Here is a 16,716-nt window from a genome sequence, read left to right as displayed (position 1 = left end):
ATTTCTCAACTGATCTCCAGTAGCATATTGGGCACCTACTGACCTCGAGAGTTCATCTTTCAGTGTCATATCTTTGTCTTTTCATACTGTTCATGGGAAAGGTCCGTCTAGTCAAGGCTATGGTTTTTCCAGTAGTTATGTATGAATGTGAGAGTTGGACTATAAAGAAAGCTGAGTGCTGAAGAATTGATGCTTTTGAACTGTGGTGTTGGAGAAGACTCTTGAGAGTCCCTTGGTCTGCAAGGAGCTCCAACCAGTCCATCCTAAAGGCAATAAATCCTGAATATTCATTGGAAGGACTGATGTTGAAGCTGAAACTTCAATACTTCGGCCACCTGATGCATAGAGCTGACTCATTTGAAAAGACCCTGATGCTGGGAAATATTGAAGGCAGGAGGAGAAGGGGATGACAGTGGATGAGATGCTTGGATGGCATCACTGACTCAATGGACATGAGTTTGAGTAACCTCCGAGAGTTGGTGATGGACAGGGAGGTCTGGTGTGCTGCAGTCCATGGGGTCGCAAAGGGTCTGACACGGGTGAGCGACTGAACTGACTGACTGACTGACTGACTGACCAAGACTGAATCAGTACTGGAATTCTAGCCAGAGCAATTAGCCAGAGCAAGACAAAGAAATAAAAGGCATCCAAATTTCCTGTGGAAAGATGACCTTAGGTTTACTTTACCTTCTTTTGATACAGTTTCTCTTGGACATATACCAAGATAAATGTGCTATTTCAGTTCTGTTACCAACCAGCAGTATTTATGGTGAAAATTATCTGTGATTGGTAAGTTACATCTGGACTTTGAGGACTAAGGAAACACATGTATATCTCTAAGGATATACATTACTGCTTCATTGTTTCACTAGCATAAAATTTGTAGGGAAATAGATCTCCAGCTCCCCTTTATGACATCTCTTCTAACTCAGTGCATCCTTTGTGCAGGGGTTAGAAGCTGCATGTATGGGCTGTTATTTCATGTGGTTACTGTTTGAAATTTACGAATGCTCTGAGTCTCTCTGTGTGATTGATTAAGGGTCTGGGAAGCAGCAACTGGATATTTTAAGGACTCCGGATAAAGATGTGTTTGATTTTTGTCATACTGACATGCTATATTTCCAGTGCTAAGTCCTTCCAAACAGCTAAGTGAAATTGGTGATAAGATGACTACCTCTTGTGTCCTGTGAGTTTGAATGTTATTTTGAACCCAGTACTACTGACGATCATTCTGGAAGAGGAAGGGAGAGGGAGGCGGGCAGAGGGAGGATGACAGGGCACCCCCTGCCGTCCCCTCTCCTCCAACCCTCAGTCCCTCCCAGCATTGGGGTCTTTTCACACGAGTCAGCTCTTCGCATCAGGTGGCCAAAGTATTGGAGTTTCAGCTTCAAGCTATAGTTTTGTACTCAATATTTGAAGAGATAATAGAAAAGTTTTCAAAGCTGATGAACACATCAAGCCACAGATTCAGAAGATGTATGAACCATAAGCAGAATAAATACAAGAAAACCATTCATAGGTATATCATTGGAAAACTGGTTAAAATTGTTTGTTTTCCCTTGAGACTTTCCTATACTGGAGTGGACGTCATCTGTGTATGCAGAGATGGGGAAAATATTAAGAGAAATCTTAAAAGTAGCCAGAGGATTAAAAATGCATATTATTTTCGAAGGAATGAAAATAAGCTGACTTTTTAACCAAAAACAATGAAAGCAAGGAAATAGTGGAGTGATATCTTTAGAGAAGTGAAACAAACAAACTGCCAACCTATAATTTTGTACTCAACAAAAATACTCTTCAAAAATAAAGGCATAATATGTTTTCAGGCAAGGGTAAACTGAGAGAATATGTCTCTAGAAGATGTCTATGGAACATAAAATTATATTAAGTAAATATATTCAACAACAGAAATTATTCAATTAGGGGCATTGAAGGGGAGATGTCTGAAGGCAGGAAATGAAAGGGGAGTGAACAGGAGGGAGACAGAGCATGTAAAATAAGACACATAGAAAAAGAAAGCAGACACGTAAGGACAAGAGTTGGAAAGATAAGAGAGGGGATGATTTAAGAAGCTTTGGGAATGTTTCTGGAAGATTTTGTTTTTCATCTGGAGTGATTACATATGTGAACATTTTTTCAAATCTTTTATCTCTGACCTAAATACTAATACTTGATTGGCCAAAAAGTTTGAGTCTTCCCGCAAAGTCTTACAGAAAAACCCAAATGAACTTTTTAGCCAACCCAGTACTTTGTCCATCAGTTTTAAATAATCTCTTCTATACTAGAAAACTTTTTCCCTGGCTCTGTGTAGATAATTCATCTTAAATGATTCTATAAAAAGTTGATTCTCCTGTGAAATTCTTGATTGACTTCAGTTTTAAAGAAGTACTTTAAAATTATAATCCAAGTCAACATGTTTTTTAAAATGAAGCAGAATACAGAATATCATTATCAGTAATCAGTTCTTGAAGGTAGATTTAGAACATGTGCATGCTCAGTCACTCTAGTTGTGTCCGACTCTTTGTGACCCTATGAACTGCAGTCTACCAGGCTCCTCTGCCCATGAGATTCTCCAGCCAAGAATCCTGGAGTGGATTGCCATTTCCTCCTCCAGGGGATCTTCCTAATCCAGGGATTGAACCCTCATCTCAATGTCTTATGCATTGGCAAGTGGATTCTTTATCACTAGTGCCACTTGGGAAACCCTGCTTTAGAACAATCTTTGCTTAAAAAAGGGCTTCCCTGGTGGCTCAGATGGTAAAGAATCTGCCTGCAACGTGGGAGACCTGAGTTCGATCCCTGGGTTGGGAAGATCCCCTGGAGAAGGGAAAGGCTACTACTCCAGGATTCTTGCCTGGAGAATTCCACAGACAGATGAGCCTGGCAGGCTATAGTCCGTGGGGTTGCAAAGAGTCAGACATGGCTGAGCATAAGCTTTAACTTTATTATTGATCACTTTGCTTAAAAAAAAAAAAAATCACATCCTCAGGCCTTTCCTGATCTATTTCAAATAATTTTCCCACCTTAACCCCAATCATTTTTGTTATTCCCAGTACTCAGCATGATTTTCATTTTTTGTCATTATATCACCATTATCTCATGTGTGTTTATTGTTTATATTCTCCTCCAGAATGCAAGTTCCATTTATACCTGCATTTTCAGCATTTGGAGCAGTGGCTAGCACACATTAGACACTCAGAAAATATTTCTTGAATGAATGAACAAATGAATGTTTAGGCTAACAGGGAGTAAAAATAATTAAGAGAGAAAGGTCTTCAAAGATGTATGAGTTTGTTCTCTCAGTAAAAATTTAGTGCATGTTATATATTGTATAATGGGATTATTTCAATCCATGTTCTATTTTCTTGACATTAAGTAGTCAACTTTTGTATATTCTGATCCATAGGAAAGGCCACAGCCCTACTCCAGCCTCCATTTTACCTGAACATATCAATTCTTCCTTAATTTTTCATACTCCATCCGTTCACTGTGCCTGAATTTCTCAGCTGAAATGCTGGACGTAGAAGGATAAACATGCAAGTAAGCACTCTTGATGTGTTATAATTAAAGAGAACCTGGCTATTGGAAAGTGAAGTAATGTGAGTTTTGAGCTTGTGTGTTGGAGGCAGATGAACCATTTTGTTCCTTATTGTTCTGTAATTCTAGTTTCTTCATCTGTAAACTTAGGGTAATGTTTACTTCTAGAGTTCTGGGGAATAAATAAGATTTGTATATAATATGCTCATAGTACTTGCTTAATCAGTGATTTATCAAAACAGGAAGTCTTTTGCTTCCTGTTCAGAACTGTCCTTTATAGAATTTTAAAGGACTTTCAGGGAAAGGAAATTTGGAGAGCAATGAGATTGTTTTGTCTTAACACAGGTGAAGAATAAAGGAGGCTTGTGTTATTTTGGCAGAAGTCTGATGATGGTAGGGGCCAGAACATGTGTGCAGTCAGATGACTGTCTTAATTCCCGGAGTGAAGACTCTTGATACAATGAGTAAGGGGTGGCTGGTGCCCCCTCACTGCCCTGCTTGCTGGCATGTAGTGTCCCTTGGCTTGTAAAGCCTAGGCAGGGTATAGTGTCATCCAAACATTCTTTCTTAACTTTTTAAATTGAGTTGTACCATATATGTGAAGCAGTACATATAGTCTAAATGACTTCTTACATAAATCCTCAGTGAATTTTCACAGACTGAACATAACTACTACTTAAAAGCACAAAAAATGACCAGTTTCCCACAAGCCCCCACTTTGTGTCTCATTTTAGTTACTGTTTCCATCTTCTGCCCCCATCAAATATCCATGGATTATAGTTTTATCTATTTTTGAACTTCATAGAACTATAGCCATATTTGTCTCATTTATTTCACTTGAGGTTTTGTTTGTGAGATTTACGTACGTCATTATATGTAGTTGTAATTCATTTATTCCCATTGCTGTATAGTATTACATTAAGACTATACATTGTATATACTGTATGATAAGAATATAATTCAAATAATACATATTATACAGTATGTTTGTAACCTTTACAGCAGAATGACATTTTGACAGTTCTTTGCTTTGCTTGAACCTCAAAGACAAATAGATTGTAATTTAGACCTAAAATATACAATAATTTTTTAATTGTTCCTTTATTAGATTTTAATAAAGGATTTCTATAAGAATCTTAGTAAAATTTTAATAAATCTTAGATTTCTTTCTTTACTTCATTAGATATATTAATGTTCTAAATTATATGATATTAAAATTGAATGTAGTATTTAAATGAGTTAATATATCACAACACCCTTGTGGCAGAAAGTGAAGAGAAACTAAAAAGCCTCTTGATGAAAGTGAAAGAGGAGAGTGAAAAAGTTGGTTTAAAGCTCAACATTCAGAAAACGAAGATCATGGCATCTGGTCCCATCACTTCATGGGAAATAGATGGGGAAACAGTGGAAACAGTGTCAGATTTTATTTTGGGGGGGCTCCAAAATCACTGCAGATGGTGACCTGCAGCCATGAAATTAAAAGACACTTACTCCTTGGAAGGAAAGTTATGACCAACCTAGATAGCATGTTCAAAAGCAGAGACATTACTTTGCCAACAAAGGTCCGTCTAGTCAAGGCTATGGTTTTTCCTGTGGTCATGTATGGATGTGAGACTTGGACTGTGAAGAAAGCTGAGTGCCGAAGAATTGATGCTTTTGAACTGTGGTGCTGGAGAAGACTCTTGAGAGTCCCTTGGACTGCAAGGAGATCCAACCAATCCATCCTAAAGGAGACCAGTCCTGGGTGTTCATTGGAAGGACTGATTTTTAGGCTGAAACTCCAATACTTTGGCTACCTCATGCGAAGAGTTGACTCACTAGAAAAGACCCTAATGCTGGGAGGGATTGGGGGCAGGAGGAAAAGGGGACGACAGGATGAGATGGCTGGATGGCATCACCGACTCGATGCACGTGAGTTTGGGTGAACTCTAGGAGTTGGTGATAGATAGGGAAGCCTGGCGTGCTGTGATTCATGGGGTCGCAAAGAGTCAGACACAACTGAGCAACTGAACTGAACTGAATTGATCTTGACAAATGGCTGAGCTTTCTCTGCTTGGATATCAGATAGTGCATGCTTCTGAGTTTTAATCCTGATGCTGCTCCTTCATAGTTGAGCAACTGTGGGCAAATTCTTAACCTCTCTGTGCCCCATTGTCTTGGTTTATCATTTATTTCCAGCCTTGGCAATAGGAAAACACTACAGGGGACCTGACCTCCAATCTCTTCCCCTGTAGTATTGACAGATGAACGGAAAAACCAATAGATGTTAGTGTTACACATCCTATCAAAAAAGTATGCTCAGGGTATGGTAGTAACATATAAAAGGAAATTTTCAGGGTAGACTTGAATGGTGAGAAAGGTGGAGATGAGAGGGGCTTCGTGGAGCAGATGACTCTCTTAGTTGAAAGAATTTGTATTGATTATTCCCAGTTCTGCTCCCAGAACAATATAAAACAGTTTCGCTCTTCTGTATAACAGCTGTTCACCTTATCAAATGTAAAATTCTAAAAGGATAGATGGGTTTTCTATGTAGAGGATCATAGAAAACCCTAAAGACTCCACCAGAAAATTACTAGAGCTAATCAATGAATATAGTAAAGTTGCAGGATATAAAATAAACACACAGAAATCCCTTGAGTTCCTATACACTAACAATGAGAAAACAGAAAGAGAAATTAAGGAAACAATTCCATTCACCATTGCAACAAAACGAATAAAATACTTAGGAATATATCTACCTAAAGAAACAAAAGACCTATATATAGAAAACTATAAAATACTGGTGAAAGATATCAAAGAGAACACAAATAGATGGAGAAATATACCATGTTCATGGATCAGAAGAATCAATATAGTGAAAATGATTATACTACCCAAAGCAATCTATAGATTCAGTGCAATCCCTATCAAGCTACCAATGGTATTTTTCAGAGAACTAGAACAAATAATTTCACAATTTGTATGGAAAAACAAAAAACCTCGAATAGCCAAAGCAATCTTGAGAAAGAAGAATGGAACTGGAGGAATCAACCTACCTGACTTCAGGCTCTACTACAAAGCCACAGTCATCAAGACAGTATGGTACTGGCACAAAAACAGAAATATAGATCAATGAAACAAAATAGAAAGCCCAGAGATAAATCCACGCACCTATGGACACCTTATCTTTGACAAAGGAGGCAAGAATATACAATAGAGAAAAGACAATCTCTTTAGCAAGTGGTGCTGGGAAAACTGGTCCACTACTTGTAAAAGAATGAAACTAGAACACTTTCTAACACCATACACAAAAATAAACTCCAAATGGATTAAAGATCTAAACGTAAGACCAGAAACTATTAAACTCCTAGAGGAAAACATAGGCAAAACACTCTCTGACATAAACCACAGCAGGATCCTCTATGACGCACCTCCTAGAATATTGGAAATAAAAGCAAAAATAAACAAATGGGACCTAATTAAAATTAAAAGCTTCTGCACAACAAAGGAAACTATAAGCAAGGTGAAAAGACAGCCTTCAGAATGGGAGAAAATAAGAGCAAATGAAGCAACGGACAAAGAATTAATCTCAAAAATATACAAGTAACTCCTGCAGCTCAATTCCAGAAAAATAAAAGACCCAATCAAAACGTGGACCAAAGAACTAAACAGACATTTCTCCAAAGAAGACATACAGATGACTAACAAACACATGAAAAGATGCTCAACATCACTCATTATCAGAGAAATGCAAATCAAAACCACAATGAGGTACCATTTCATGCCAGCCAGAATGGCTGCGATCCAAAAGTCTACAAGCAATAAATGCTGGAGAGGGTGTGGAGAAAAGGGAACCCTCTTACACTGTTGGTGGGAATGCAAACTAGTTCAGCCACTATGGAGAACAGCATGGAGATTCCTTAAAAAACAAAATAGAACTGCCATATGACCCAGCAATCCCACTGCTGGGCATACACACTGAGAAAACCAAAATCGAAAGAGACACGTGTACCCCAATGTTCATTGCAGCACTGTTTATAATAGCCAGGACGTGGAAGCAACCTAGATGTCCATCAGCAGATGAATGGATAAGAAAACTGTGGTACATATACACAATGGAATATTGCTCAGCCATTAAAAAGAATACATTTGAATCGGTTCTAATGAGGTGGATGAAACTGGAACCTATTATACAGAGTGAAGTAAGCCAGAAAGAAAAACACCAATACAGTATACTAACACATATATATAGAATTTAGAAGGTAACAATAACCCTGTATGCAAGACAGCAAAAGAGACACAGATGTACAGAACAGTCTTTTGGACTCTGTGGGAGAGGGCGAGGGTGGGATGATATGGGAGACTGGCATTGAAACATGTAAAATATCATATGTGAAACGAATTGCCAGTCCAGGTTTGATGCATGATACAGGGTGCTCGGGGCTGGTGTGCTGAGATGACCCAGAGGGATGGGATGGGGAGGGAAGTAGGAGGGGGGTTCAGGATGGGGAACACATGTACACTCATGGTGGATTCAAGTCAATGTATGGCAAAACCAATACACTATTGTAAAGTAAAATAAAATAAAAAAAAAAAAAAAAGGAGTCTACCTGCCAAGCAGGAGACCTGGGTTCAATCCCCGGAGAGGGAAATGGCAGCCCATTCCAGTGGTCTTGCCTGGGAAGTCCCACGGACAGGGGAGCCTGGTGGGCTACAGTCCACAGGGTCTCAAAGAGTCAGACAGAACTTAGTGACTTTGCAACTCCATGGATTGTAGCCCATCTTCCTCTGTCAGGGGAGTTCTCCAGGTGGGAATACTGGGGTGGGTTGCCATTCCCTTCTCCAGGGGACCTGACCCAGGGCTTGAACCCAGGTCTCCTGCACTGCAGGCAGATTCTTTACCATCTGAGCCACCAGGGAAGCCCCAAACAACAACAATACTCTATTACAATAATGTAATGGGTTATAGATAATTATATGGTAACAATACTCTATTACAAAATAAAAGTAAAAAATAAGTTAAAAAAAAGTAATAAGTAAAAAAAATAAATAAAAGGATAGATGGGGTAAGTCTATATGTTTCAGTCGCTTTAGAGAGTATTTTGTATAATTAGGCTAGAGTTTGGGAAGAACAAAATGGACCACTGAGTGATAACTTTGTAGAATCCTTTAATCCAAGAAATTATATGAGCTATAAATATAGTTTATTTCCATTAGTTCACAGATGGCAGTTCAGCAAAATTGGAAATTTGAAATAAGTTAAAACATTTTGCATATTATTCTGTTTTAGTTCCACACATAAGGAATGCCATATATTTCTCCTCTGACTGACTTCACTCAGTATGACAGTCTCTAGGTCCATCCATGTTGCTGCAAATGGCATTATTTCATTTTTTTAATGGACAAGTAATATTCCACTGTAGATACATACCACTTCTTTATCCCTTCCCCTGTCGATGGACATTTTACAAATGAACTTACTTACAAAACAGAAAGAGACCTACAGAGGAGTTTATGATTGCTGAGGGGAAGGGGGACTTAGGGAGTTTGGGTTGGACATGTACACACTGCTATATTTAAAATGGATAACTAACAAGACCTATTGTATAGCATATGGAACTCTGGTCAATATTATGTTGCAGCCTGGATGGGAGGGGAGTTTGGGGGAGAATGGATACATGTGTATGTATGGCTGAGTCCCTGTGCTGTTCACATGAAACTTTCACAACATTGTTAATCAGCTATACCCCAATACAAAATAAAAAGTTTAAAAAAATAAAAATATTCTAGACCGTATTATTGAGACTCAGCTGTGAATGACGGGAATTTTCAAAATAAGAGTGGCTTAAACAAGATAGTATTTTACTCACTTTTAACAGTCTGAGCAGGTAGTTTCAGGATGGTGGAAGGATCTGAAGAAGCTGCTGCTGGGGACATTTCTGCTGGCATGTCATTGGCCAGAGCATAGTCACATGGCCATATCTACTTAACAAGAGATACTCGAGGCAGTCTCTACTTTAGGTGGATATATATTCAGGTGTAATTTGGGAGTCATATGTCTAGGAAGGAAGACTGGAATAGATATTGGGGAACACCTCACAATGTGACAGAATTAGTATGTTCACCACTTATCTCCCAAGTGCCTGTAATTGCACTTGATACAGAGTGCGCCATAGTAGGCATTCGTTAAATAGTTGTTCCATGGATGAGTGTTCTTTATTGCTGCTGTCAAACTAGATATTGATCTGGATATGTATATATATGATATACATAATAAATTATGGCAAATTTGTTCACCCTTGGTTTTTAAAAATGTTTTGCTTTTTTTCATCTGTGTTCTTTCTTCATAGTTAAGGTATCCCTAAGAGTTTTCATATAGATTTGCTACCATACAGAATGCTTTATTGCTGATGTTTCTTGTCACTAAAACTTGGAGACCTACTGAATCTCTCTTAACACGTGTCTTTGATCAGCATAGTCCTACCATGTGAATGGTGCTCAGTAAATGCTTTTAGATTGAATAAATGAATGTTGCTGTGCTTGGTTATGTCTGACTCTTTACAACCCTATGGAGTTGTATGTAGCCCACCAGGCTTCTCCATCCATGGGATTTTCCTGACAGGAATGCTGGAGTGGGTTGCCAATTGCTCCAGTGGATTTTCCCAACCCAGGGATCAAACCTGCATCTCCTACAGTGCAGATGGATTCTTTATCACTGAACCACCAGGGGAAGCCCAAATGAATGTTAAATGTTTATGAATCCAAACCTTTCCTCTCAGTTAATTTCCTTAGAAAAGTTTACAGCTGTAATACACATAAAAGAAATCCTTGGTCTTAAATCTGTTTATATTACAAGATTTTAAGAAATATTCATTCAGCTTTCAGGTGGGATGTGATTATGAGACAACTATCTGTATTTAATTATCACTAAGTACTAATTCACTTAAGTTAGTAGGTAATAGAGGCTATTGTATTTCAGCAAAAAAGGGGGCATTCTTAATGCATTTGAATCTTTTGATCTCAGATAACCAATTAACTTATCATTGTGCTTAACTCTTTCAAGAAATGATGCCATTTCTTTCTGTTTTTTCTTTCTTTACTGGAGTATAGTTGGTTCACAGTGTTGTGTTAATTTCAGGTGTACAGTACAGTTTTAGTTATATTAATACATATATTCCTTTTTTTTTCAGATTCCTTTGTCATTTAGGTTATCGTGGAATATGGAGTAGATTTCCCTGTGCTATATATTAGTTCCTTGTTGGTTGTCTATCTTACATATGGTAGTATATGTATGTTAACCCCAAGCTCCTGATTTATCCCTCCCTGCCAGGTTTCCCTTTGATAACCATAAGTTTGTTTTAGTATCTGTAGATCTTTTTCTGTTTTGTGAATAAGTTCATTCATGTCATTAAGAAATCAGGTTCCTCATATGAGTGATATCATATGATATTTGTCTTTTTCTATCTGACTTACTTTATTTAGTATGATAATCTCTAGGTCCATCCATGTTGCTGCACATGGCATTATTTTGTTCTTCTTTATAACTTAGTAATATTCCATTGTATATATGTATCATATCTTTATCCATTCCTCTGTTGATGAACACTTAGGTGGCTTTCATGTCTTGGCTATTATAAATAGTGCTGCAATGAACATTGGGGTGCATGTATCTTTTCTAATTTTGTTTTTTGCAGATATATAGAGTGGGAATTGCTGTGTTGCATGGTAGTTCTATTTTTAGTTTTTTAAGGAACCTCTATACTGTTCTCTGTAGTTGTACCAATTTACATTCCCACCAACAGTGTAAGAGGGCTCTCCTTTCTCCACACCCTTTCCAATGTTTATTATTTGTAGACATTTTGATGATGATGACCATTCTGACCAGTGTGAGGTGATACCTCATTGTAGTTTTGATTTGTGTTTCTCTGATAATTAGTGATGTTGAGAACCTTTTCATGTGCTTTTTGTCCATCTCTATGTCTTATTTGGAGAAATGTCTATTTAGATCTTCTGCCCATTAAAAAAAATTTTTTTTCATATTGAGCTGTATGAGCTGTTTATATTTTGGAGATTAATCCCTTGTTAGTTGCATCATTTGCAAATAATTTCTCCCATTGTGTGAATTGTCTTTTGTTGGTGGTTTCCTTTGCTGTGCAGGAACAGTTAAATTTAATAGGTCCCATTTATTTATTTTTGCTTTTATTTTCATTGCTCTACAAGGTGGATCAAAGAAGATTTTGTTATGATTTATGTCAAAGAATGTTCTGCCTATGTTTTCCTGTAAGAGTTTTATAGTGCTCAGTCTTACATTTAGGTATTTGATCCATTTTGAGTCTATTTTTTGTCAATGGTATAAGTAGATTTTCTGCTTTCATTCTCTTGCTTGAAGCTGTCCAGTTTTCCCAGCACCACTTATTGGAGAGATTGTCTTTTCTCCATTGTATACATTTGCCTCTTTGACATAGAGTAATTGGCTGTAGGTGCATGGGCATATTTTTGGGTTTTCTGTGCTGTTCTTTTGATCTGTATTTCTGGGTTTTTTGTTTTGTTCTGTTTTTTGCTGCCAGAGCCTGATTCCTCCAGCTCCATTTTTCTTTCTGAAGATTGCTTTGGCTATTCAAGACCTTTTGTGTTTTTATAAAAATTTAAAATTTTCTGCTAGTTCTGTGAAAAATCCCATTATGCCATTGGTAATTTGATAGAGATTGCATTGAATTTCTAGGTTGCCTTGGGCAGTGTAGTCATTTTGACAATATTGATATTTCCTATCCAAGCACATAGTATATCTTTCCATCTGCTTATATCATCCTTGATTTATTTCATCTGCATCTTGTGGTTTCCATACTACAAGTCTTTTGTCTCCTTAGGTAGATTTATTATTAGATATTTTATTCTTTTTGATGCAGTGATAAATTGGATTGCTTCCTTAATTTCTCTTTTTGATCTTTTGTTGTTTACTGTATAGGAATGCAACAGATTTCTCTGTATTAATTTTGTATCCTGCAACTTTATGAACTCTAGTAGTTTTCTGGCAGTATCTTTAGGATTTTTTATGTATAGTATAATGTCATCTGCATATAGTGACAGTTTTACTTGTTTTCCAATTTGGATTCCTTTTATTTCTTTTTCTTCTCTGATTGTTGTGGCCAGGACTTCCAAAACTATTGAATGAAAGTGGCAACAGTGGACATACTTGTTTTGCTCCTGATCTTAGAGGAAATGCCTTCAGCTTTTCATCATTGAAAATGATGTTAGCTCTGGGTTTGTCCTATATGGCCTTTATTATGTTGAGGTAAGTTTGCTCTGTGCTCACTTTCTGGAGAATTTTTATCATTTGTTGAATTTTATTGAAAGCTTCTTCTGCATCTATTAAGATGAACATACAGTCTTTATTCTTCAGTTTGTTAAATGCCATGTATCACACTGATTGATTTTCATATATTGAAGAATCTTGCATTCCTGGGATAAATCCCCCTTGATCATGTTGTTTGATCCTTTTAATGTATTTTTGGATTTGATTTGCTAGTATTTTGTTCAGGATTTTTGAATCTATGTTCATCAGTGATAGCCGTCAATTTTTCTCTTTATTTTGGTGGCATCTTTGTCTGGTTTTGATATCAGGGTGTTGGTAGCCTCATAGAATGAGATTGGGAGTGATCCTTCCCTTGAAATTTTTTGGAAGAGTTTCTGAAAGCTAGGTGTTAACTCTTCTCTAAATGTTTGGCAGAATTAGCCTGTGAAGTCATCTGGTCCTGGACTTTTATTTGCTGGAAGATTTTTTTTTTTAACTTATAAAAAAAGTATAGCTGATTAAGTTTCAGGTGGGCAACACACACACACACACACATATATGTACACATGTATCCATTCTCCCCCATACTTCTCTCCCATCCAGGTTGCCACATAACATCCAGCAGAGTTCCTTGTGCTATATAGTAGATCTTTATTGGTTATCCATTTTAAATATAGCAATATGTACAGTGCTAACTGTTTCTTCCTCTCTAACTATTCCTTCCTCCCATCCTTCTCCCAGCAATCATAAATTGATTCTCTAAGTCTGTGAGTCTGTTTCTCTTTTGTAAATAAGTTCATTTGTATCATGTCTTTTCAGATTCTATGTAAAAGGGGTGCAATACAATGTTTCTGTTTCTCTGACTGACTTCACTCAATGTGACAATCTCTAGGTCCATACATGTTGCTGCAAATGGCATTATTTCATTCTTTTTAAAGGCTGAGTAATATTCCATTGTATATATGTACCATCTCTGTCAATGGACATTAGGTTGCTTCCAGGACTTGGCTTCATAAACTGTGCTGCATTCATCACTGGGGTTCATGCATCCTTTTGGACCATGTTTTTCTCTAGATACATACCCAGGAGTTGGATTGCAGGGTCATGTGCTTGCTAAGTCGCTTCAGTTGTGCCTGACTCTGTGGAACCATATGGACTGTAGCCCACCAGGTTCCTCTGTCCATGGGATTCTCCAGGCAAGAATACTGGAGTGGGTTGCCATGCCCTCCTCCAGGGATCTTTCTGACCCAGGGATCGAACCTGCATCTCTTAAGTCTCATGCATTGGCAGCCAGGTTCTTTACCACTAGCCCCACCTGGGAAGCTCTTGCAGGGTCATATGGTAGCTCTATTTTTAGTTTTTTAAGAAGCCTCCATACTATTCTCCATAGTGGCTGTACCAATTTACATTTCCACCAACAATTTAAGAGGGTTCCTTTTTTTGCACTCTCTTTCTGCTGGAAGATTTTTTAATCAGTTTCAATTTTCATTACTTGTGATTGGTCTGTTCATATTTTCTGTTTCTTCCTGGTGCAGCCTAGTTCAGCCTAGTTCTTGGGAGTTTGTACCTTTCTAAGAATTTGTCCATTTCTTCTAGGTTGTCCGTTTTACTGGTATATAATTAGTTGTTTGTAGTAGTCTCCTAAATGACTTTTTATTTTAATTTCTGTAGTATCCATTGTAACATCTCCTTTTTCATTTCTAATTTTTTGATTTGAGCCCTCTCTCTTTTTCTTGATGAGTCTGGCTAAAGGTTTGTCAATTTTGTTTGTCTTTTTAAAACACCAGCTTTTAGTTTCATTGATCCTTTCTTTTGTTTTCTTTTTCTCTATTTCATTTATTTCTACTCTTGATATTTATGGCTTCTTTCCTTCTGCTAACTTTGGGTTTTGTTCTTCTTTCTCTAGTTGCTATAGGTATAAAATCAGAATGTTTATTTGAAATTTTTCTTGTTTCCTGAGGTAAGATTGTATTGTTACAAGCCTCCTTCTCAGAATTGCTTTTGCTACATCCCATAGGTTTTGTATCATGGTGTTTTTGTTGTCACCTGTCTTTAGGTTTTTTATTTTATTTTATTTCTTTGGTTTCTGCTATGATTCATTGGTTGTTTAGTAACATTGTTTAGCCTCCATGTAAACGTGTCTTTTTTTTTTTTTTTACAGTTTTTTTTTTGCCCTGTAATTGATTTCTAATCTCATAGTGTTGTGGTGAGAAAAGATGCTTGATATAATTTTAATTTTCTTAAATTTCCTGAGGCTTAATTTGTAGCCCAAGATGTGATTTATCCTGGACAGCATTCCATCTGCACTTGAGAGGAAAGTGTATTCTGTTGCTTTTGCATAGAGTGTTCTATAATTATCAATTAAGTTCATCTGGTCTAATTTGTCATTTAAGGCCTTTTGTCTTCTTATTGATTTTTCTGCTTTGATGATCTGTCCACTGATGAAAATGAGGTGTTAAAGTCCCCTATTATTACTGTGTTACTGGCAATTTCTCCTTTAATGGCTGCTAGCATTTGCCTTATACATTGAGGTAGTCTTACGAGGGGGTGCATATACATTTATAAATGTTACATCTTCTTGGATTGATCCCTTGATCATTATGGATCCTTGTCCTTCCTTGTCTTTTTCAGCAGTATTTATTTTAAAGTCTGTTTTGTCCGATATGAGTATTGCTACTTTATCTTTCTTTTGGTTTCTCTTTACATGGAATATCCTTTTCCGTTCTCTCAATTTCAGTTTGTATGTCCCTAGATCTGAAGTGGATCTCTTGTAGACAGCATATATTTGGGTCTTGTTTTTATATCCATTCTAGTCTATGTTTTTTGCTTGAAGCATTTAACCCAATTACATTTAAGGTAATTATTGATAATGTATGCTCTTATCACCATTTTGTTAAGTGATTTAGCTTTTATTTTTGAAAATGAAAGTGCTAGTCACTCAGTTGTGTCTGATTCTTTGCCATGGAATTCTCCAGGCAAGAATACTGGAGTGTGTTGCCATTCCCTTCTCCAGGGATCTTCCCAACCCAGAGATTGAACACATGTCTTCTGCATTGCAGACAGATTCTATACCATCTGAGCCACCAGGGGTCTTTTTTATTCCCTTCATTTTTTGTTCTCTTTCCTTGTGATTTGATATCTATCTTTAGTGTTGTGTTTGCTTTTTCTTTTTTGTATGTGTATCTATTACAGATTTTTTGTTTGTGATTCCCAAGAGGTTTTAGTATAGCAGTCTGTATATGTACAAGATTGTTTTAAGTTGCTGGTCTGTTCATTTCCAGTACATTTTCAATATGCTGCATTTGTACTCTTTTCACAATCCCTGGTTTTGATATCAGATTTATGTGTGGGTAATTTCCTACCTTTGTTTTATGTTTGCCTTTACCAGTGATCTTTCTAATTTGTATTCTTGTTTCTAGTTGTGGCATTTTATTTTTTGCCCAGAAAAGTACCTTTAGGATTTATTGTAATGCTAGTTTTGATGGTGCTGAGTCTCTCTTTTTTTTTTTAATATAAATTTATTTATTTTAATTGGAGGTTAATTACTTTACAATATTGTATTCATCTTGCCATACATCAACATGAATCTGCCACAGGTATACACATGTTCCCCATCCTGAACCCCCCTCTCTCCTCCCTCCCCGTAACATCCCTCTGGGTCGTCCCAGTGCACCAGCCCCAAGCATCCAGTATCATGCATCAAACCTGGACTGGCGATTCATTTCATATATGATATTATACATGTTTCAATGCCATTCTCCCTAATCATCCCACCCTCTCCCTCTCCCACAGAGTCCAAAAGACTGTTCTATACATCTGTGTCTCTTTTGCTGTCTCACTTAACAGGGTTATCATTACCATCTTTCTAAATTCCATATATATGCGTTACTATACTGTATTGGTGTTTT

At 37.1% G+C, this 16,716-nt stretch overlaps 1 protein-coding gene across 3 annotated transcripts in view; it reads left to right on the top strand.

Annotated features, from left to right (window-relative positions):
- PRKAA2 (protein kinase AMP-activated catalytic subunit alpha 2) overlaps window positions 1–16,716 on the top strand; it is a 69,810-nt gene that overhangs the window by 19,455 nt on the left and 33,639 nt on the right. Inside the window, exon 1 of one of the 3 annotated variants that reach the window (XM_055585776.1) lies at window positions 3,409–3,540. The exons of the other annotated variants lie outside the window; for them this stretch is intronic. The gene's annotated coding sequence lies outside the window, so the exon portion shown is untranslated. Of the gene's footprint in view, window positions 1–3,408; window positions 3,541–16,716 lie in introns of those variants that run through there. 3 annotated transcript variants of the gene reach the window in all.

Source organism: Bubalus kerabau, chromosome 6 (assembly GCF_029407905.1).
Source record: "Bubalus kerabau isolate K-KA32 ecotype Philippines breed swamp buffalo chromosome 6, PCC_UOA_SB_1v2, whole genome shotgun sequence".
NCBI classification, from domain to species: Eukaryota; Metazoa; Chordata; class Mammalia; order Artiodactyla; family Bovidae; genus Bubalus; species Bubalus kerabau.
The sequence above is the reverse complement of the archived record's forward strand: the minus strand, read 5'-3'. Positions and strand labels throughout refer to the sequence as shown.